Source organism: Heterocephalus glaber, unplaced genomic scaffold (genome assembly GCF_053883595.1).
Source record: "Heterocephalus glaber isolate CG9 unplaced genomic scaffold, H.glaber_assembly_v1.0 deba00001555, whole genome shotgun sequence".
NCBI classification, from domain to species: Eukaryota; Metazoa; Chordata; class Mammalia; order Rodentia; family Bathyergidae; genus Heterocephalus; species Heterocephalus glaber.
In genome coordinates this window covers 5,627,368-5,650,788 of record NW_028258346.1, presented here as the reverse complement: position 1 = coordinate 5,650,788, position 23,421 = coordinate 5,627,368, and the positions used below count along the sequence as shown (strand labels likewise).

Genomic DNA, 23,421 nt, shown 5'->3' with positions numbered 1-23,421 from the left:
TATGACTTCTCTACCATGTTGTAAATTTATTGACAGTAGCATGTACAAATTTTTCTGTCTTCAGTGAATAATACAATGCTTTGAGATGTAGTAGCTAATATTAAATAAATGATTAATATATTTATATACAGATTTGGAGTACATGATTTTTATTTTCACTTTTTAATTACTAGGAAGATTGATGTTTCTGTATTGCTTGTCACTAAATTTGGATAAATGTTGAAGGAAAGAAGAGCTTTTCTGTCCTACTGTCTGCTTTACCTACTGTCCTCCTGTCTGCTTGACCTCGGATGAGTTACTGCATGTATAAAATATTTTTTAAAAAAGAGAAAAAAGGACCTGTGTTCTAATTGGGTTTTTTGTGACAAAATGATTCTTTAATTTGTTTTGTACTCATAATTTATCATATTTTATTTTTAGTCCAGTTTAGTTTTAGGGAAACAAAATAGAAAACTGTTAGGTTAAAATGCTAATTTTGAACTTTACTGACTGTATTATGGCACTTGTCCAATAGAATCTGTTAAAAATTTTCCTCCAGGTCAGATCTAAGTTGAGCAGAATGAGGTAACTTTAATGTGAACCCAGATTGTAATGCAGTCTTTTTCTCCAGTGAATTGCCCGATTCACAATTCCATTTGTTTCCTGATTTGGGGAAGCTGAGTTTAATATGGATGTTTGCCAATAGTAGCAAATCTTAGCCAGATAGTCTTGTTCAGTGTGCTTCGTTATATAGTTTTATTATGAAGTTTTATATACGTTTATTTGTAGGTGCCTGTTCTCTCAAGGTGAATTCACTTGGTTACCCATATGTCTCATATATATTTTTTTCTTTTGGTAGTTAATAATTTATAATCATTTTTCATCTTTCTAAGAAGGCCAGCATACAATTTATATATTTCCACTAGCTCTCCCGATCTCTTTGTAAGATTTATAGATTTCAGAGGTGTTCACGTGTAAATCCCTCAGAAAGACTGAATTCTTGGTAGATTAATTCTTCTTGTATTGATTGATTGATGGTAGGCAATTGAATTCAGGGTGTTGTGCATGCCAGGCAAGTGCTCTGCCACTGAGATACACCTTTTGCCTATCCCATATTTCTTGAGTTCCTGCTCTGACATTGTCTTAGGTATTGAAATATAGCAGTGAACAAAACAAAGTTCTATTCTTTAAGGTGCTTATATTATAGTGGATAGCAATTTAAAAAATACGCACAAAAAGTCTATAACATCAGGGACTGATAACTGCTATGAAGAAAAATGAAGCAGGATAAGAGGGTTACAGAATAACAGGTGTTTTTTGTGATAAATACAGAATGGTCAAGAAAAGCCTATCTGATGACATGGCTTTTAATAGAGATGTAAGAAAGGAAAATAAATGAGCCATTCAGATAACTAGAGAAAGAATGTTTGAATCCGAGGAAACTGATGGGATAGGATGTGTGGTTTAAAGAACAGCAAGCAGGTTTAAACAGCTTGAGCTGGGTAAGATAGTGAGAGAAGTGGGTGAGATCAGAGAGGAACCAGGGGACCAGATCACCTGTGGCCTACCCTTTATTTCCCCTTTTTTTAAAATAAGGAATTTTGGGGATCACATATAAAGCATATAATACAGTTACTCCACATAAGTAACAAAACCTCCTTTTAAAATTTTAAAAAATAACATTAAAAATGGGGGGAGAGCAGGCCACAGGTACTGAAATACAGCAGTGACTAAAACAAAATTCTAGCCTTTTAGGTGCTCATCTTATAGTGGAAAAAGATAAAAAGCACTCACAAAAAGCCTATAACATCAGGGGCTGATTTAAAGTCTTCATAGATCATGATGACCTTTAGCTTTTACTCTGAGACAGAAAAACATAGGAGGGCTTTGACCAGAAGAATAATATGGTCTGACATATGATTTAAAAGGCCTATTCTTTTTTTGAGAAGGAATGGTAGCAGTACAGGATAGAAACAGGGTGAACAGTGAGGAAGTTATTTCTTCAATAATGCAGGTAAAAGATGATGATAGTTTGGACCAGGATAATAAAAGTGTTAAGAAGTGCTCAGATTCTGGATATATTTTTTTATTTCTGATTGCCTAGATGTGGGATGTGAGAGAAAGAGTCAAGGATTTGGGGCTTAATACCTATAGTTAAAGTGATTTAATTAAAAAGAAAGGAAATCACTACTTTGTCTCTTACAAATATTCTGCTTCAGTATTTTCCATAATTTAAAAAATGTTATCTACAGGCTGTTTCTTGAAATTTTTAGATTGCAGGTCCTCTTTCTTTATTTCTAATAGGGAATAACTAACTATGGCTTGAGAGTCCCTGGAATAGAATTGATCTGGTTGATGGATCTGAAGGTTGTAGTACGGTAGACAGCTTTTTCATACTGCCCTTCTGCCCTTCTGTTTTATAACTCCCCCACTTTAGCCACCTATGTAGGTCTGCAGTCCTAAAAAGTGCCCTGAAATTGCTCTTACCAATCTGAGCTGCCTTATCTTTTCTGTGGTTTCTTGTCTGTTCTCAGTTACCACTAACACCATTTTCTTCCTCACAATTTTAAAATAGAGGAATAAACAATTTTCCTTGCCTAATTATCTCTTTCCGTTCAACTTGAAATTTGGCCTGAGAGATTCATTTGGAATTATAAGCAAAGCACCCTTGGGAGGTTTAAGTATAGATAAGAGAGGTATTCATTCTTGCCTTATGGAATAGCTTAATCAGTTTGCCATTCCATTATTGGACAGATACATACTTAGCAATGTGTTTTGATGAGTGGGAGGAAGGAAGAAAGGCTAGGAAGGAGACAGAAACATGGAACTTGGAATGTTTTCTGGGATAGTTAGCATGGAGAACTGGGAGTTGGGGTGTTGCAGAGATGGGCCTAGGAGAGAGAAAAGGGAAGTTAGAAGGTGTACAATATAAATGTCATCTGGAGATCTGCCTTTTTTTCAGATCTTTACCCTTTCTTGATCTTTACCTGCGATGAGGGTGGGTATATGTATGTATGAGTGTATATATATATGTATGATGGGGGAGGGAAGGGTTGGGGAGGGGGAATAAAGCAGAGGTAATTTGTCAGTAGTAATAAGGCCCAACAGTTCAAGTGACTTGTCTATAGATACACTGTGACAAAGCCAAGACTGTTTAGTCTGGTGATCTTTTATGTCTCTTTCCTACTGTGTTAAATATAAGAAGTAATTGTTTATTAAAAATCTTCTCAGGAGGTTTTGGTTCTAATTTCAATGTTCTGTCTTTCTCATGTCAATTGAAGCCACTTTCTTGGGCTTAAAATTCAACTGGTTGTCATCCTCAAGCCATTTACTTTATTTTTCCTTGTTTTCCAGCCTGTTAGTTTCCTTAGGGATTCACGTCTTTTCCCTGTAGCATAGGCTCTGCTCCATTTCTTGAACCAGTTTTCTTTTAACTCCCTTGTTTTTCCTCTTTCTTGAGGGACTCTCCTAGCAATGACCAACTGTATACCAATCTCAGAGTAATAATTATTGTACCTATTGTTTGTTAATCATCTGCTATGTGGCAGATCTTATGTTAGGCAGTTTTACATGTTTTATTGTAATCCTCACAACTATAAAAGGGGTAGATGTTATTATTTTTATTGGCACTCCATATACTTATTATAACTCTAGATAACTAGCCCAAGGTATAGCTCCACTGATGTAGCTGAGTTCTCTTTCAGAAAGGTTTTACCTCCTCCACTTTACCAGGTTCCTCCTAACCAGGTTGCTAAGCTGCATTTATGTCATGTGAAGTTTGATGTCCTACCAAAACTTTGATCTCTGTTCTAAAATCAACTGTTGGCAATCCTTTCACATGTTTCTCTCTCCTCCATTCCCTTCTGAATCTTTTTCAGAATCTTGTCAGCTCAGATCTTCTAGCTTAGAGGAAAACTGGAGACAACTAGCTGTTTAGAGTTCTGCCCTCATCTAAATGGGTGTGCTAGTCTGCTCATGATGCCCTAATAGAACATCACAGACTGGGTGACTTAATAGAACTCTATTTTCTCATGACTCTGGAGGCCGGGCTTCCAAAGTCCAGGTTTGGAGGTCTGATTTCTCCTGAGGCCAATGACTGCTTTCTCACTGTGCCTTCTTCATATGGCCTTTGTTTTTGGCATATAAATTCCTAGCGTGTCTTTTTCTTATTGGGACACAAGTCATAATAGATTAGAGTCTCACTCTTATGACCTCATTTAATCTTAATTCCTCTTTAAAGGCCCAGTTTGCAGATATAGTACTGTTGGGTGCTAGGGCTTCAGGAAACTTGGAAGGACACAATTTAGTTCTTAACAGTCAAAACCTATCTTTCATGCCCTTCTTACTTTTTTCTTTCTTCTTTCCCTTTATTTTTTCGTTATGCCTTTTATCCTCCTTTCCTTGTTTCATGGTTTCTTCTTTTCAACATGATCCATGTAGAGGAAGAGAGTTCTTCTCTGTCCAGATTTAATCTCTTAACCTGGATTCACACTGTATGCTATTCTTCCTCTTCCATGGTTTTTGGAGTATTACTTTATCATGTTCACTCTCCTCACTTATTTTTTTCAATTTATTCTTCTCCATTGCTTTCTTTTTATCAATATGTAAACATACTCCTCCTATACTCTCATGAGTACTGCAATGATGTCGATAATACTATGTTGTTATCATTATAAAATAGGGCACAATCTAAATGCTTTGGAAGTAATCTTTTTGATTTTAAACAGGGAAACAGTATAGGCTTTTGTAGTTTCAGACAAATTTCCATTTCTTAGTTTGATAGATTATTTCTGTGTTAAATGTGTGCTAAACTTATTATAATACCAATTTAGTACAGTAAAACATGCAAACATTAATTTTCATCATCTTCTGAGATATAGAAATGCGTTAACTATTTTAAATGTAGCCGTTATAGGAAATTTTCTGCCAAGTAATAGAAATTTCTGTGTTAATACACTTCTTTTTAAGTAGATCCTCAATAATTTTATTTTTTATGGTAGATTCAATCTACCATGATAAGTTGTCATTGCCGTACTTGTTTTAACTTGCCATACCACACTCCACTTGTACTATATTATTAAAGTTTATTATTTTTCAATAGCTTTGGGAAGCTGTCTATTGGAATATAGCTGTAGAAGAAGTTCACATAAAGTGAATGGGTGACAATATAATACAGAGTCTTATATTTGTTTAAAAGCTATAACGAATTCTATTAGTATTTGGCTTATTTTATTTCATGACTTATAGAACCAGATATTAAACAAAAGGTTCCACTTTTTCTTGTATGTATAATTTTGAGTTTAATTGTATTTTTTCTTAGCCGCAGTTATATTTCATTTGCAACAAGGTTCGTTTCATGTGTGCACAATTTATATCATCTGGCCACACTGAGCTTCATATGAGAAAATTTTTCACTGATTTTGGGACTAACATATAAATACATTGCTCTGTTTAGGGTCATAGTGTTAAACATCTAAATTTCCACCTCAAGAAGCTAGAAGCAACTAGGTTGTTGGATGGAGAGTGTACCATTTACATCAAATCAATATATTTGTCTACCATATTAACACACTAAAGAAGAAAAAAATCACATTGTGTGATTTTCAAAAGCGTTTGAAAAAATTCAGTACTTATTTATCATGTTGACTAATCTCAGAATAATAAAAATAAGGAGAACTTCAATTTGATAAATAATATGTATACAAACTTTTCAGCTATCATAATTACTGGCAAAAGACTAAATATTTTCTCTCTCCTACTGGGAACAGTATCAATGTCCTCTTTTAGCACTCTTTTTTTGTTTGTTTGTTTTTTTGGTACCAGGGATCAAAGTCAGGTCCTTGTACTTGCAAGGCAGGTGGGGGCACCACTGAGCTAAATCCCCAGGCCTTTACCTCTTAGCACTCTTATTCAACACAGTTCTGGGAGGTCTTACCAGTGGAAAAGACAAGAAGAAGTAGAAAGCATTCAGATTTGAAAGGAAAAAATAAAACTATCCTTGCAGATAGTAGAAAATACCAAAGAATCTGCCAAGAACAAAACAAATGAAAACAAACAAAAACACTTGTAAAATTAATGAGTTCAAAAGTTGCAGGATACAAGATAAACATATAAAAATAAACTGTATTTCTGTATCTTTTAGTAACAAATACACAGTGTGGCCAAAACTATAGTGAGTGTTTAAATTAATAAAAATTTTATTACAAGAAAAATATATTGCCATTAGTCCCCATTAAAATACTCTCCCTCAGTTCAAATATACTTATTTCATAATTATTGGTGATGTGTCTTTTATTGTAATACATTTTTAAAATTTAAGCATTCTTTGTATATTTTGATCCATCCTTGTACATGAGCATCACTTAAACAAGCATTGCCATTTATAATCACTTGAAACCAAAGACACATTTTTCTATGTAGAAACTTCACTATTCTTTTCAACCTTTTTTCATTGTCAGTTGTGGTAAAGGTTTGTCACTTTTATTGTTCTTTTAAAAATAGCTCTTTGTTTCCTTGATTTTCTCTTTTTTTCTGTTTTAAACTTCAATGATTTCTACTGTTATTTTCTTCTGCTTACTTTGTGTTTACTTTGTTCTTTTTCTAAGTTCTTGGTTTGAGAGCATGGATTATTGACTTGAGACTTTTGGACTAATAGATGCACTTAGTAATCTTCCTCAGCTTTGCTTCAACAGTATCCTAAAAGTTTGGTATGTTGTACATTCATTTTCTTTCATATCATTGTATTTTTTTAAATTTCCCTTGAAACTTCTTTGATATATTTCTGACCCGTGGATAACTTAAAAGTGTAATGTTTAGTTTCCAAGCATTTGATCTCCCTGTCATCTTTTTGTCTGATTCCTCTGTGACTGGAGACTCTGATTTCAATTCATTTAAATTTGTTGACTTTTGTTTATGTCCCAAGATATGGTCTTTCTTGGCATATGTTCCTTGTGTACTTGAATGTAATGTATACTCTATTGTTGAGTGGAGTGCTCTACAAACTGTCAGTTTTGTTAGTTGGTGGTGTTAAATTTATCTATAAACTTGCTGATTTTCTGTCTAGATTTGTATCAGTTGTATGAGAATGTTTAAGTTTCTTATGATAATGGCTTTGTCAAGGTCTCCTTTCAATTTTCAGTTTTTGCTTTACTTATTTTGTATCCTGTTAGTGCATACACATTTACATTTACTATATCTTCTTATTATGTTTTATCACTAGATAGTGTCCCTCTTAGTCTCCGGTAATTTTCTTTGCTAAAATTTACTTTATCTCATATTAATTTATCTGCTTTTGCTTTCCTTGATTAATATTTGCATGACATATCTTTTCTACCATTTCATCCTTCAACATATCTATATTAAATTTGAAGTGAGTTTCTTATAGACTATATAGATTTGGCTGGATCGTGATGTGTTTTTTTTGGTACCGGGGATCCCACTCGGGACCTCCCGCTTGTGAGGCAGGTGGCCGAGCCACTGAGCTAAATCCCCAGCCCAGGATCGTGATTTTTTAATGCATTCTTCCAGTCTGTACTCTTTTTTTTTTTTTTTTTTGTGGTCCAGGGTAGCAAACACAGGGCTCTGTTTAACTAATTCTCTGCCTTTTAATTGGGATATTTAGATCGTTTACTTTTGGTGTAATTAATGTTAGTGTTTAGGTCTTGCACTTTATTTTTTGCTTCCTATTTATTTTGTTTTTATTGTTCTACCGTCCTGTAGGATACTTGAACATTTGTCAAGAGTTCAATTTTGATTTTGTGTTTGAATGAGTGCATCTCTTACCACTTTGGATGAAATGTAGAAACCCTACTTCCTTTTATGACTGCTTATCCTTCTCCCTTTTATGGTCTTAAATATATATACTATATACATTTGCAGCCACATCACATGGTGCTGTAATTTTGCTTAAACTGTTAAAAATATTTTTTTAAATGAAGAGTAGAAGGAAAATCTGTTGTATTTATCCTTTTGTTTTCCCGCTGTAGTCTATCTTACTGACCAAGTTTCCTATTTTTGCACTTTCCTTTATATTTAGAGAATCAGCTCCAGCCATTCTTTCAGGATGTTACCTATTTTTGTACTTTTCTTTATATTTAGAGATTCTCCTCCAGCCATTCTTTTAGGGTAGGGCTGTGGCAACTGATTTTCTAAGTCCTCATTCACTTGTGAATATCTTGATTTCCCCTACACTCATGAAGGATGTTTTCATTGGATATACAGTAGTACAATATTCTGATTAACAGTTCTTTTATTTCAATACTTTATACCACTTCTCTCTGACATGCATTTTTTTTTTTTTTTTGTACTGGGGATCAAACTCGGGTCCTTGGGCTTGTGGGGCAGGTGGTGGAACCACCGAGCTAAATCCTCGGCCCCTTCATGCATGGTTTTTGATAAGAATTTTATTGTCTCTTTCCTGTATAGATATGGTGTAATTTGTCCTTTTTTTGCATTAAAAGTTTTTTCCCCTTTGTCTTAGGTTGTCGTAAGTTTAATTATAAAGTGTATTGGTTTGGATTTCTTTAGGTGTATTTTATTTGAGATTTGTTCAGCTTCTTGAATCTATATGTTTATATCTTGCCAGATGCAGGAAGTTTTCAACCATTATATTTTCAACTACATTTTCAGCCTCATTCTCTCTTCTCCTGCTATTCCAAAGATAAAAATGTTTGATTTTTTGATTTAGTCTCAGGTCTTTGAGGCTCTGTTCATTTTTTCACCTAGTTTGTTTTCTGTTATTCATGTAGCATACATTCTGTGATTTATCTTCCAGTTGCACTGATTCTTTTCTCTATCCCTCTATTCTGCTGTTGATTTATATTTTGGTTATTGTACTTTTCAGTTCTAAAATATCCATTTGATTCTTTATATCTGCTGTTTCTTTGCTAAGGCTCTCTACTTCATATTTGTTTTAACCATTTTCATAATTATTCATTGAAGCATTCTTTTGTACTGCTTTAAAATATTTGTCAGATAATTCTGATACCTCTGTCCTCTTGGTGTTGACGTATACAGTATTTTTTTTTTTCAGTAGGTCAGACAGGTCTATTTGTGATCTTCCTGGTTCTTATGATGGATAATTTTTAGTTGAAAACTGTGTTAAAAAATAATCATATTCTGAGACTCTGGATCCTATTTAAACTCTATTTTAGTATGTGACACTGCCCCTATTGGGAAAGGGAGCTCATTACTGCTAGGTAAACTTTTGAATTTAGGTTTTCAACTCAGCCTTTGTTGACACCAGTGGTAGGGTTAGCTCCTCATTACTACTGGGTTAGGGGTAGGTGACCTGGCTTCCCACATGGGGCTGACCTCTTTACTGCTGAGTGGTAGTGAAAGTCTTGATTGTGCTCTAGACCTCCTCCATAGGTAGGGGGAGGGACACTCAGTTACTGCCAAATTGGGGTGGAAGTCCAGGCTCAAGATGGTGTATACTGACACTGCCAGTGGGAGGGGAAGTAATCTTATCTCTAGGAGGGTGAAAGTCTAAGTGCCCTACTTGGTATTTTCCGACCACACCATGGCAGGAAGTTGAGTCTCATGAAAGTAGAGATTTTAGCCTGCCCATTCAGCCTTTCTGACATGGTTGGGTTGGAGCTACAGCCCCAACCTCCACCCTCATGCTGCTGTCTGAAGTAGAATGAGACTCCTGTAAAGATTTTTCTTGCTAGGCTGCTTCTTTCCTGGACTTTTGGCCAGAGAGAACAAGCCTTTGTTGAGATTTTTAAATTGTTAGAGTGTTCTGTTCTAAGTTATATGAGGGAAAAAGAAAATCTAGAGAGTTCACTGCTGATGCTTCATGGGTTCCAAGATCCCTAGCTTGTTTGCCTTCTCTCTTCCTTTCAGATCTTATGGTTGATTATATGTATGTAATGGGAAAAATAGAGAAAAAATACATATACACTGCCTAGCTTCCTAGAATAGAAGTTATATACAGTTTTTAGTGGCAGTGACTTTCTAATTGATGGACTTTTTGATAAAACATAAAATATAGATACAAAATACAATTGGTGGTTGTTGACTAAGCTTGCCCTTCAATTAGTTTTTGTAGTTTCTTCCCTTTCTCCGTTTATGAACTTTCAGTCTCCAAAAATCATATATTTTCACAGTAGCCCCAGATTTGTGCTTAATGTACTAGAGATTTGGAAATAGATATTTTGACTATATATTGTTTGCTTCATTCCCTAATTTTTGACTCTGGATATACTCATTTAGGAGATTTAAACAAACAGGCACATACACAGCCCTAGGTTCCATCCAGATTCTTTGGGCTAGGTCCAGAGCATCAGTAATATAAAACTAACTTCCCAGCTGGTTCTGTTATGCAAATTGTGCCAAGAACCACTAGCCTAGGGTTTGGAATTGAGTGGGTGCTTGCTTGTTCTTCACAGGGCTTGGTTAATGAATAATGGAGTTAGAAACTGATACATACATGAAAATTTTTACCATTTTCATTAATTGTTGATTGAATTTGATGATTTACTTGAGAATCATTTTTGATGAATGTATTAAATATTCCTAAGGCAAGATTGAAGGACTACATTGACCTTTTTTTTTTCTAAAAATTTCTACCTTACTCTTAAACTTTCACACTGAATTCCTGAGTTCTATTTTCTTTCTATATGTCTTTTTTTATTATAGACTGTCTACATTTTCAATTATTGTTTCTTTTATGTTAGTCATATCTTTTGCTTTAAGCAGCTTTAATTTTTCTTAATCCTAATTTACTCTGCTTTATTTGTACTAATAGTGTTTTTATTAAACTGGGTGTACTGAGCATTGTACTGTTCTTGGACCAGAACCTCATTTATTGCATGACACTGTTGTTATTTTAGGACTAGTTTATTGCTTTATCTTAATTCAATCACAAGAGCTCTGTGTTGACCTTTGCTTGTTTAACTTAGTTCTTTGTATTAATTTTCATTTCCTAAGTCTTTGTGTAAGCATCTGCTTATAAGCACAAAACTTTCTTTTCAATGAACTAAGACTAATAGTATAAATGAAACAAATTGGCATATATTAAAATATTTTTGAAATAACTCAGTAGATTTGGAGGAATTACGTGGACTTCTCCATACTTCCTATTTATCATATATAGGAAAAATAATATATATAATATATGATAAAGAATATATAATGTATATTTTAAGTTTCTCATATAGAGAAATGATACAGTATTTAAGCTTGTGTGTATGCCTTATTTCAGCTAATATTATAGGCTCAAGTTGCATCCATTTATCTACAAATGCCTCATTTGTCTTTCTTTATGGCAAAGTAGTACTCCATTGTATACAAATACCACTTTTTTAATCCATTCATCTGTTGATAGACATATACCGTGTTTCCAAGTTCTAGCTATTATAAATTGTTCTGTTAAAAACATAAGGATGGATGTATCCCTGTAATATGATGACTTTAACTCTTTTGGGAAGATGCCTAGAAGGGGGATAGCTAGGTCAAATGGAATTTCTATTTTTAATTTTTTGAGGAATCTCCACACTCATTTCTATAGTGGTTGTACTAGTTTACATTCCTACCAATGATATAGAAGAGTTCCTTTTTTCATGCATCCTCACTGGCATTTGTTATTATTTGATTTTTTGATAATAGCCAGTCTTTCTGGGGTAAGATAGTATCTCACTGTAGTTTTAATTTGCATTTATCTAATGGCCAGAGATGTTGAATGTTTTTTAATGTATTTATTGGCCACCAAATGATAACTTTGAGAATAGCTTGTCAGTCATAGGTGTTAGATCCAAGTACCTGTAGTCTTTGCCCAGAGATTGTATTTTAGAAGAGTCCTGCATTGGCCTTGCTCTGCTGTGCTACATCTTCTGTCAGAGGCTACAGCTTTCCATGCTAGATCATGTTCTGCCTACCTAGGACCCCAGAATTCCCTTTGTAAATGGTCCTGATCCTGTGCAAGCATCTTTCCTAAGATTGTCTCATGAGGGCAGACTGCACCAAAATAGTGATAGACAAGAGGTGGCTATTGAGTGCTTGCCTGTGGTGGTGGGAGCACTGGAATAGAGCTAAGACATGTTTTCGAAAATATTCCAGGAATCGTGGGCTGGGATTCTAGGCATCAAGTGGGCAAAGAAGGTAATTAAACTATAAGCTCTGGGCTTTGTTTTCTTGCCCTGGGCTCTACAAATGATAACAGTGATCTTGATAGCAGATACGGATGCTCTTGATTTACTTTGGATTGACTTGAATTATTGTTCCATAGTGGTTAAAATGAAACCACTGATATTGCTTATACTATTTTGATCTTTTAATAGTGTTTCATAATCTTAAATTAGTCCTAGAAACTCTCATACCAGATGAAAAAGCTGCTGACTAGGATTAGTTTATTTCCCTAATCATAGGCTCAGGTTATTATAAGTAACATTTTATGAGTCTCTTGTTCAGGATCCCCTTTTCCATTTTGAAGCATTTTGATACATTCCAGATTGCTCCTTTAGATGGAAGTGGTGTTGCTCCTTTTGCCTTTTAAAGCTCTGGTATACTTTTCTTTTCAATTTTATCATGCTTTTGAAATTGTTTTGATAATATATGAGTTAGTCTGGCTAATGTGTATCAATTATTTCTCCCCTCCTTCGTGTTTCTCACCGATTCTTTGATCGGGTCATTATTCAAAATAAGCCATCCAAGCTTGTGTGATCTACTTTATGAAGTAAACAGTTTTAAAAAGTTTATGCAGCAGGTTTCTTTTCTTCTTTGATAGATTTCTTTTCTGCTGGTTTCTTTTTAGCTGCTAGTTTTTAGTAGCTCCAGCCTTTTTCCTCCCTGAGGCTTATGCTTCTTAACAACAGCAGATTTCTTTCTTCCTTTCCATATATCAATTATTTCTAACATTTTGTCTTCCTTTAAGTTTTTTGGCATGTATAGGCCAATTAGTCATCAGCCTTATATTTCAACCTGTTTTATTGAAATTTTTGTATCAAGTGTTCCTAGTTTTTCTAAGCTTTTAATGATTGAACTATTCTTATTCTATATAGTCTTACATTCATTTTGGTCTTTCATAATATGAAAATGTTTATGATCCATTGTTTCCTATAGAGTTAATACAGAGTTAAATTATATACTTTATCATATCCCAGGTGAAACACTTTATTTAAATAGCTGAAATAAAAATTTCATGGTTTAAATGACAGCCAAATAAAACTATGTTAGCATCCCAAATAAGCAAAAAGTATCTTAATGTAGTAAAGAACAGAATGGACTATTGTAAAGCACAATACCTTTGTGGTACTGCTGTTGGTAAACATTAAGTCAAATAGAAGAAAAAATTCCTATTAGTTTCTGTAATTTGTCCTTATCCTAAAATTGTGATTTTCTGACATCTTGGTTCAGCATCTCTTTCTACTTGTAAAAGTCGAGGACCCAAATAACTTTTATTTATGTGGATTTTATCAGTATTATTATGCTATAAATTAAAATGAGAAAATTAAAAATATGTGTTTATTAAAACTAACAATTATATTGTCTTAACCTAAGAAGTGTATTTTTAAGAAAAAAATACTATGTTCAGAAAAAGTAATAAGAAGTGGGCTTAGAAGAATACAGTTGAATTTCCTTATTTGTTTCTATTGCAACCCATTATTTTGACTAAGGTGTATGAAAAAAATCTAGCTTAACACAGATATGTAGTTGAATAAGGGAGAGAAGAATTTTAAGGGTTTTTTTCCCCCTGATAATTATGGACATTCTTTTTTGATACACCAAAACTCAACAGTGATAGTTTCTTAAAGGTTAATACCAGCTTTATAATCTGAGACCTTAGGAGTTTTCCTATTTTGTTGTATTAAAATCCATTTTTCTGTCTTGTATTTTGAATAGATCTTAACTAATGTGATTATGTAAGGCTGCACATTTGTCATTTGGAAAGCATTGTTATATATAGATCTTCCAAATTTTGACATTATGCAGTATCAAAAAATTATATTTTTCACTGTCATTAGCAGCCTCAGTAAAGTTTCTGAGTATTGGGAAGCTGGTAAGTTCATGATGGCAGATAAAAATTTTTGAAAAAGGGGATCATTATTTGAAATCCTGACATAAAAAGCATTTGTTTTCCTTCCTGTGATAGGCCCATGTAGTTCATATTTGAGAATATATCTGTTAGATACCCAGATTTAAGTAATCAAAGTTTCTCTGTCAGTTTTCCATTTAAAAAAGATGTTTCATGAAACAAGCTGTGGGTTACCTTGCAAGTTAATCATATATATACTTTTCCTGGAGACAATTCACTGTATTCTGGTATTGGGTAGACATAGTTACTTTGTTCATTGCTGGGATAAAATACCTGACACCCAAAGTTAAAGGAGTAAGAGTTTATTTTGGCTCACAGTTTGTAGAGGTTTCAGTCCATAATTGGCTGGCTCCAAGGCAGGGTGGCATGGCACAGGGGCATTGCAGAGGAGAATCAGTCTATGGCAAGCAGACAGGTGAGAGCACATTAGCCCTCTTTCTGTCCCTTATGCTTTATGAAGGCTTACTGTCATAGGTTGGGTACAGCACTCACACCCTTAATCCTAGCCAGAACTATGCCAAACCAATCAGTGAACTGATTTAGTCATCACATACTCTTGATCCCAGCACCACACACTCTAGATCCAGCCACCTCTGCAGAGCACCCCCTATGACTGCATGAAGCTTTGGGGCGGGGGCACACAAGCCATAACAATGCATATTCCCATTTGATCACACAAAGTACTTAAAAATGCTTAATCAAACATTATCATTTGGCAAAATGAATTCCTTCTCTTCCACCTGTTTGGTTTTTTCCCCCCTTAAGAGACAAGGTCAGGCTCGCCCTGAACTCCTGAGCTCAACTCCTGATCTTTGTGCCTCATTCCCCCGAATAGCTGGGACTATAGGCTTGTACCACAACACCTGGCGTATTGTTTTTTCATCAAGGATATTTTTAATTGAAAGTATCATTTCTTTTAAAATCTGTGAAAGTGTGACAGCGGAGATTACCATCACTAGAGTTTGGTTCTATTGCCTTGATTGGTGTTAGGGTGCCAGCAGTTTTACCTATTATTGATTTTGCATCTTTAGTGCAAATATCAATTAAAAGAAAAAGGAAAAGAATGTCTTAGTGTTATATGAAAATAGGTTTGACCTGATGAATCCCTGAAATCACATTTAGAGAGAGTCGATGAACTACACTGTGAGAACCACAACTGTAGAGAAAAGCAGTTGAGAAACATCATTCTTCTCCTATGTCTAAGCACTACTTCTTTTATGAATTTGAGTATTAATTTCACTGTTTTGGTATATTTGAATGCCACCTATATTATGGTATTGTTTCATCCCAATTCTGCAGCTAATCCTCTGGAGTTAGCCAAGATCCCATGGACTTGAGGGCACAGTCTGTAACATGGATGTCTGCTTTTATTTCAGATGCCAGCTATACTTCAGGGTCGCCCAGGTTACTCATACAGTACTTCTGACTAATTGGCTGTATATTCACCTGGCCTTCAATGTCCCTTAGGTTCGATAATTCACTAGAATGACTGAAGAACTCAGGAAAGCACCATACTTATGATCAGAAGTACCAGCCAAACAGACTCACATAGCATTGTCTGGAAAAAGACACAGAGCTTCCATGCCCTCTCCTTCTGAAGATGCCTCACCTGACACATGAATATGTGCACCAACTAGGAGGCTCCAGTAAGCCTCAGTATACAGAATTTTTATTGGTGTTTCATTAAAAATAGGCATGGTAGGGCTAGGGATTTAGCTCAGTGGTTCTGGTGCCTTCCTCACAAGCTCAAGGTCCCGAGTTTGATCCCTGGCCAAAAAACAAAAAACAAAAACAACGCCCCACCCCCAAATAGGCATGGTTGGTTAAATCATTGATCATATGTGTGAACTCAGTCTCTAGCATCCCTGTCCTAGGGGCTATGCAGCTGGAAATACTAATACTTCAATCACATGATGGTTCTTCCCATGACCAGCCACCGTTTCCAAACCTATAGAGGGCCTTACCCTAAGTTACTCTATTAGTATAACAAAGACACTCCAAGGAAATTCCAGGGGGTTTTGAAGCCCCTGGAAAAGAGCTTTCAAAGTACAGTGTATTTAGAACACTTAAGAAGCAAAGCATTGTGTTGGATTTTTAGAGAGATTTGGTAAACAAATTGACTGGTACTATTTTGCTGTTCTCCCACTTACCTTCTTGGTATTTGGAGTGAGGCTATGGTATCTCATGCTTAAATAGTCATCTTAGACCATGAGGTAACCCAGAAAGTGGAGAACACATCCTCATGGCACTGTAGCATTACCATACTAGCCTTACCTTGCCCATTTCTGGATAACAACTTCCTCCTCTCTCAGTCCTCTTCTCTGCCCACCTCTATCTGTCTTTATTATGTTTCCTATTTTTGCTGTAACGAATTACCACATATTTAATGTTTATACAGCACAAGTTAATTATCTTCTGACTCTGTAGGTTAGAAGTCCAACACAGATCTTACTGGGCTAAAATTGAAGTGTAGGGAGGGCTGCCGTTCTTTCTAGTCTCTAGGGGAGAATTTGTTTCTTTGTTCCTTCCTGCTTGAAAAGGCTGCCCACATTTCTTAGCTTATGGCGGACTTCTATCAACTTCAAAGCAGCTGCATTTGAAGAATGCTTCAAAGTAGACCATTCTTCTTCCATAGTCACATCTCTCTTTGACTTTCTTCCTCTGCCTCCCTCTTCTACTTTTCAGGACTCTTGTGATTATATTGAGTATCTATCTATTCATCCATCCACCCATCCAGTCTTTCCCCTCTCTTGCTTTCCTGTCTGCATTAATTTTTTTGAACTGTTTGATGTTTCGCTTTTGAACATTTACTTTTGTGTGCAGCCTTGAAGAATAAGAATATACATCTAAGAAAATTAAGGTTTTTGTAACATCATCTACTATCTAGTTTACATTCATAATTATTCACAATTTTTCATTTGACACATCATCAGCAACACCCCCCCCCACTCTCACACATTTTTTTCCCCCTTTGTGACATTGACTATATTGACATTGACTACTTGGGACCTCTTTTAAAAAATATTTTGTGATAGGATCTAGAATCTGGATTTGCATTAATGTAAACTTGTTAGCTTTTCCTCTATTCCCTGTATTTTCTATAGCCTGGAACTTAGATCTAAAGTAGTAGGTGATCCAGAAGAACATTATAACAATGGGAATGTTCTATATCTGCCCTGTCCAGTATGATCACTGCTTTCCACATACAGTGAGGGCAGGGCGCCAAGTGCACCTCTTCTCTGAATTCACCTTCTCAGTTGGCAAATTGGGCTTTATTGGTCAAGTTATTTAATGATATGGAAGTTCTGGGAATGGAGTGAGTTGTGAGTTGTAAGTTCTTATTCTGATACTTTAGCGTGTGCTTCCTACAGAATCTTGGAGCAAGTTTCACTTCAGACTGCTGTTCTCTTCAGAACCTCTGTATATTTTATATTTGTGTTTGAGGAAGGAGTAACAAAATTTAAGACTGTATTTATGTTAACATCCAGAGGTCTTTATCCTTCTTCCCCTCCTCCATCATCTTTCTAATTTATTATTTGTCTAGCTAGAATTTTACTTATAGATTGCTACAAGATCAGAGTTCCAGAGTATTTTTATATATAAAGTGGAACCTGATAAACATCTAATCTGACCTCATCACTTATAAGAAAACACAAAATAGCTGAAGCTGTACAATTGGAGGATGATTTCGAACCCAGATCAGACTCAGGTCCAGTGTTGGCTTCATGGCATTGTATTGTTTGCTTTCTCATTTGTAGGAGTATTTAAAAATTTATTACTTAAAATTTCTTTTTCATAAGTTATTTTTTAGTTGACTTTGTCACTTGCTCCGTGTGTATTATGCTTGCTATCAGGAAACAGCTAGGTTTAGTTCTTTGTAGTTTTATAAAGTGCTTTCTCATCTTTTATCTCACTTATTTGTTATGAAGATAACCTTTTGCTCATGTACCTGGGGTTCTTAAATAATGGCTTGGATTTCTTTGTGACTCTGGCATGCTTATTGCTTCTGTATATTCACAAAACTTTCAGACATATCTGTTGACTCATTCCCCTAAGATAATAAAGTTCAAGCATTGTAGCTTCTCAGCTCAAGCTTTTTCCACATCTTCTGGGCACTCTTCGAGTCCAAGGCATGAAATTCTAAGTATGACAGTAACTAGTTGTTTTGAGTCACTTCTACTTCTTGGCTTTTTAAGATTACTTGTGATCAGGGAAGTTCTTTTCAAAATGTAATCAGAGGTTCAATATGTAGTTAAGCAACACATTGTGTAGACACAAACACAGGATAATCATATAATTTATTATGCTAACATTCTTCAATCAAAATGGTGTTAGAGATAAGATAAATTATATGGCTGTAATGTGTGTCTGTGATCTGGTTGGTGGTAAGGGAGTGAATTGTTAGTCCAAGACTAGCCACTGATGGCTAAAACTTTCTACAGCAAGGGGCTTATTATTAATCAACTTGTACAAAAACTGGAGATTCTTAAGCAGAACCTCTGTGAGTCATGATTAGGTTAAAGTAGTTGAACATAGTAAAATGTAAGAAAATTTATTACTGGTTTTTTAACATTAAAAATGCATATAAAAGGTTGTTGGTTTTCTTAGAGATATTCGGGTAGATCATATATAAAAACATTTGTTTGAACTGTATGCTCAGTGTTCAAGCTTGTTTGAGCATAGAATGTGACATTTTAGCTTCATTTTATGATAGTAGTGGGTAAATAAGAGTTAAGAGTTAAGCTTTTTATCCTTGGCTTTCTAATAGCTACTGCTGAGGTGAACCTTATATGTTAAGATTATCTGAAGATAAGACTGCAGCTTATTGGTTCAAAGTTCAAAGGAGAGCACTAGCTTCAAGGACATAAATCACTGAGTTGTTATCCACCAATTTGTAACAGAAGTGCAGAGAAACAACATTTATCTAGACAATCTAGTATCATTTACTTGCAGTTTGAGGTCAGTCTGTATAAGGACTTATGTAGGGCCTTTGAACTGTTTTGTAGAGATGAGAGTTAAAATTTATTTTTATTCTGTAATTTGAAGTAGCAGGTGGATTTGTGTGCCTTTTCCAGCAGCTGCTGTTAACTCTGTTTTGTTCATTCTCGAAGGTTTATTAGGTTCTAATTCAAGTGTGAGTCTGAGATTAAGTCATTTATAAGAAGAGTTTCATGTTCTGACACTCCATTGTTTGCTGTTGCTTTCATGTATATTCTGTTCTTTTCTCTTTTCTTTTCTTTTCTTCCTTTTCTTTTCTCCCACAAGTTTACCGTGAGCTGTGTGGATCTGAAATGTGTATGCTATTTTAAAACCTGTAAAAGCAGGGCTTACAAAATCAAATACTTAAAGGAACCATCAGGTGAAGTAGCTGATTGAGTAGGTTAAAAGGAGGTCCATGCAAAGGGAGAATATACATCCTGGATTAAATCAGCCTAATTCCTGCAGATTCTTGCCTTGTGGGAATGTGAGATTGATGTTGTATAAACAAAACGAACCCACTGTTGCTGTTTGCCCTGTGGCCCCTCAGGTGGTCACTTCTAAATTGAAGCATCGTCTGAACACAGAAAATGGCTTTATAAATACTTGTTGGATTGAAAGATGCTTATTGCTTTATAATACTGGCTATCTTGCTTTTGAAGGACTGTCATAGATATAATATTATATGTGCAAGAATGTTCTCATCTATTAAAGGATTTACCGTTTTTGAAAGATGATGTTTATGCTGGTAAAGAGATTAACTTTTATTCTACCATCAACAAACTTGAATATTGAGTCTTTATTCCTGTGCCCGTGTAAAGTTTGTTTGATCACCTCACAAATTAGAAACCAGTGATAATACATTGTAGTTAATAGCTGCTTATTCTGAGGACATTCAAAAGAATGATATGGCCAGCTGTGGTGAGGTACACCTACAATACCAGCTGCTAGGGAGGCTTAGGCTGGAGGATCGAGAGTTCAGGGCCAGCCCTGGCAACATGGAGACCTCATCTCAAACCAAATGAAGCCAAACTACGCAATGATACAGTGAAATGTTAGACTGCTAGAATCTCTTACAATTGAGATGTCTGGTTTTTATTTCATGAATTTTATTTCTTGAATGTAACCTTTCACTTTTCTTTTCTCTATTCCTACCAAACAATATTGTTAACATGTACGGTTCGTTCTTTGAAGTCTCCCCTGCTTCATTTCTTCTATTTTACTCCTACAGATATCATCCTAGTTTGAACTTTTTATTACTTTTGTTGGGAATTGTACACTATACTAGTCCCTAACTGACTTTTATATTCCATGTTTAGGGTGTCCCCAGGTTTGTTTTGGTTTTTGAGTTACATCTTGGCTCATAGATATACTCTGATTAAAAGTAAAAACAACCTAAAACAACCTAAACACAACACTCCTCCTCCTCTCACTAAAAAACTTTCACTTGAATACTTTCTTCTAGACCAGACTGTTTGGTGTGGAAGTGTATATTCTTTAATCCCCTTTTCATGTTACCTTCCCAAGTCTTTACAGGGTAAATCTGCTTGCTCTTTACTCTTCTCAGCAGCCATATTTCACTCCCTTCCTTTCTCCTTTGCTGTTCCTCTGATGAGAATGACCTTTCTTCTTTATGCCCTATATAATTTTTTTTTTACTATTTTACTATGCTGTAGATATTTTACTGTTTGGTCTTTATCACTACACTGGGTTAGAGGTTTCTTAAGGACAGTGACTTTGTTTTCTGCTATGTCTTTAAGCTCTGTATAATATCTAATACTGTGCTCTTCTGTAGTAGGCAAATATTTCTGAACTTGATTATTACTTTATATTTTCCCTCATTCACACATTCTTTATATAGTAGAATGTAAACAACATAAAATTCACCATTTTAGCCATTTTAAAGTACAGTTCTGTGGTATCAAGTATGTTTACATTTCTATGCAACAATTACTACTATCCATCTCTAGGACCTTTTCATCTTCCCCTGCTGAACCCCCATGCCCACTGAACTCTGACTACCTATTCTCTTTCTCCCAGCTCCTTGCAGTGTTTTTCTCTGTCTTCATGAATTTGCCTACTCTAAATCCTCATTTAGGAGGAATAATAAAATGTTTGTGTTTTTGCCACTGGCTTATTTCACTTAACATAATGTCTTTAAGGTTCACCAATATTGTAGCCTGTGTCAAAATTTTCTTTTTTATGGCTTAGTAGCATTCCACTTTATGCCACATTTTGTATATCCATTCATCTGTCAGTGAACACATGGATAGGTTCCACTATTTGATTATTATGAATATGCTACTGCAAACATCAGCATACAAATATCTGTTCTAGTCCCTTTCTAAAAAATTCTTTTGGGTATATACACAGAAGTGGGATTGTTGGGTCATATGGTCTCTCTCTCTTTCTCTCTCTCTCTCTCTCTCTCTGTCTCTCTCTCTCTCCCTCTCCTTCTCTCTCTCTGTCCCTCTCCCCCTGTCCCCCTCCCTCCCTCCCTGAATCAGCATACTGTTTTTTCTATAGTGACTACCATTTGCATTTGTAACAGCAGCACAGAGGTTTAGTTACTCTACATCCTTGCCCACATTTTGTCCTGTCCTGTCCTTCCCTTCCCCTCCCCTCCCCTCCTCTCCCCTCTCTTCCCCTCTTCACTCCTCCTCCCTTTCCCTTCTCTTTTCCCATTTACTTTACCCCTTTCCTTTTTCTTTTTCTTTTGCTATCCTGTAGAGCATGAAATAATATGTTTTTGTTGTTCAATTTATATTTTTCTAAAGAGTAGTGACGTTGAGTATCTTTTCATGACCTCATTGGCCACTTGCATAGCTTCTTTAGAGAAATGTTTATTCAATTCCTTGGCTCATGTAACAAATTAGGTTGTTTGTAGTTTTGTTGTAGGAGTTCTTTATGCTGTTGTTTTGTATATGATTTGTAAATGTATTCTCCATCTGTGAATTTCCTTTCATATTTTGATAATGTCTTTTAATGCATAAATTTTATAATTTTAATGGTCTAGTTTACCTAGTTTTGGGGGGGGCAGTTACCAGGATCAAACTCAGGACCTTACGCTTGCGAGGCAGGCATGATGCCACTGAGCTAAATCCCTGGCCTTTACCTATTTTTTTTTTTTTTTAATTTCCTGGACTCTTCTTCTAGTCAAGAAACCATTGGCACATTCAATGTCATGAAGCTTTCCTCCTTTGTTTCCTTCTAGGAGTTTTATAGTTTTAGCTCTTACAATTAAGTCTTTGATTGGGGAGGGTACTGTAGATTGAACCCTTGACCTTTGCACTGAGCTGTATTGCTAGCCCCTCCCCTCAAATTAAAAAAAAACAAACTTATGTTTAGACAGGATCTCACTAAGTCACTAAGTTGTGGAGCCTTGTCTTGAACTTGTGCCTCAGCCTTCCAGAGTGCTAAGATTAATAGTGCACACCATCCACTTGTCTTTGATCCTTTTGAGTTAATTTTTCTATATGTTGTATCATGGAAATCCATCTGCTTTTTTATTTGCATGTGCATATCCAGTCTTCTAACAACATTTGTTAAAAAGACTATCTCTTTTTCATTGAATTGTCTTTCTCTCATTTAAATTTATTTGAATGCTCAACTTTTATCAACTATCCCAGATGTGGTTGTAGTAGATTTAAGATCTTTTTTGTCTTTGCCTTATCTCAGAAGCTTAAAACTTGCTTGTGCTTGGAAATATAAGAAAAGACTTGGCAGATTTATACATCAATAGTAGAATAATCATTCATCTCTGCTGTCCTCTTAGAGGTGTTCGTTTAGATTTATTAACCACATTTACTTGTACTTTAGCACTTTGCTTCTTGAAACATGATAATAGCAGTGGAATACTTTTCCAGTTTAAGTGACAACACTTTTATATTATGAAATTTTGTTTTTAAGTCTCTTAACCTCCCTGAATTTTAGATAGTTTTACTGTAAAATAAGAAGATTGAACTGAATAACTTCTTATATATACTTTACTGTGGAAATTATGTGACCCTGAAGTTCTTATAAGTAGCTTTTATTCAGTTAATGCAAATTCAGAGAATACACCAGCTTTATCTTATGTGAGGAATACATTGAAATTGATATACCTAGAATATATTATCTTTATAACTTTACCTATAATTTTAGTGTTTTCTTTATATATGAACAGAAGTTTTAACCATAGCTGTGATTAGCCTTTTTCAATGATTTTTTAAAAACTTAGTTTCTGGGTGAGGGATTTAGCACAGTGGTGCCGTCTGCCTTGCAGCGCAGGGCCCCAAGTTCCATCCCTGGTACCAAAACAACAACAACAACAACCACAACAACAACAAAAAACACTTAGTTTCTAAATGTTACTGTAGTATTTGTAGTATTACTACCTCTGTCTTCTTTATGAATTAAGGAAAATGGACATTAAATTAATGTACATTAAA

At 35.2% G+C, this 23,421-nt stretch overlaps 2 protein-coding genes across 4 annotated transcripts in view; both read left to right on the top strand.

Annotated features, from left to right (window-relative positions):
• Nucleotides 1-23,421, top strand: part of Stk3 (serine/threonine kinase 3) — a 319,544-nt gene that overhangs the window by 168,156 nt on the left and 127,967 nt on the right. The window lies entirely within an intron of this gene.
• Nucleotides 1-23,421, top strand: part of LOC147824078 (uncharacterized) — a 53,933-nt gene extending 30,512 nt beyond the window's left edge. Inside the window, exon 2 of the mRNA XM_087190735.1 lies at nt 1-23,421. This exon is cut by the window's left edge and continues 28,724 nt beyond it. The gene's annotated coding sequence lies outside the window, so the exon portion shown is untranslated.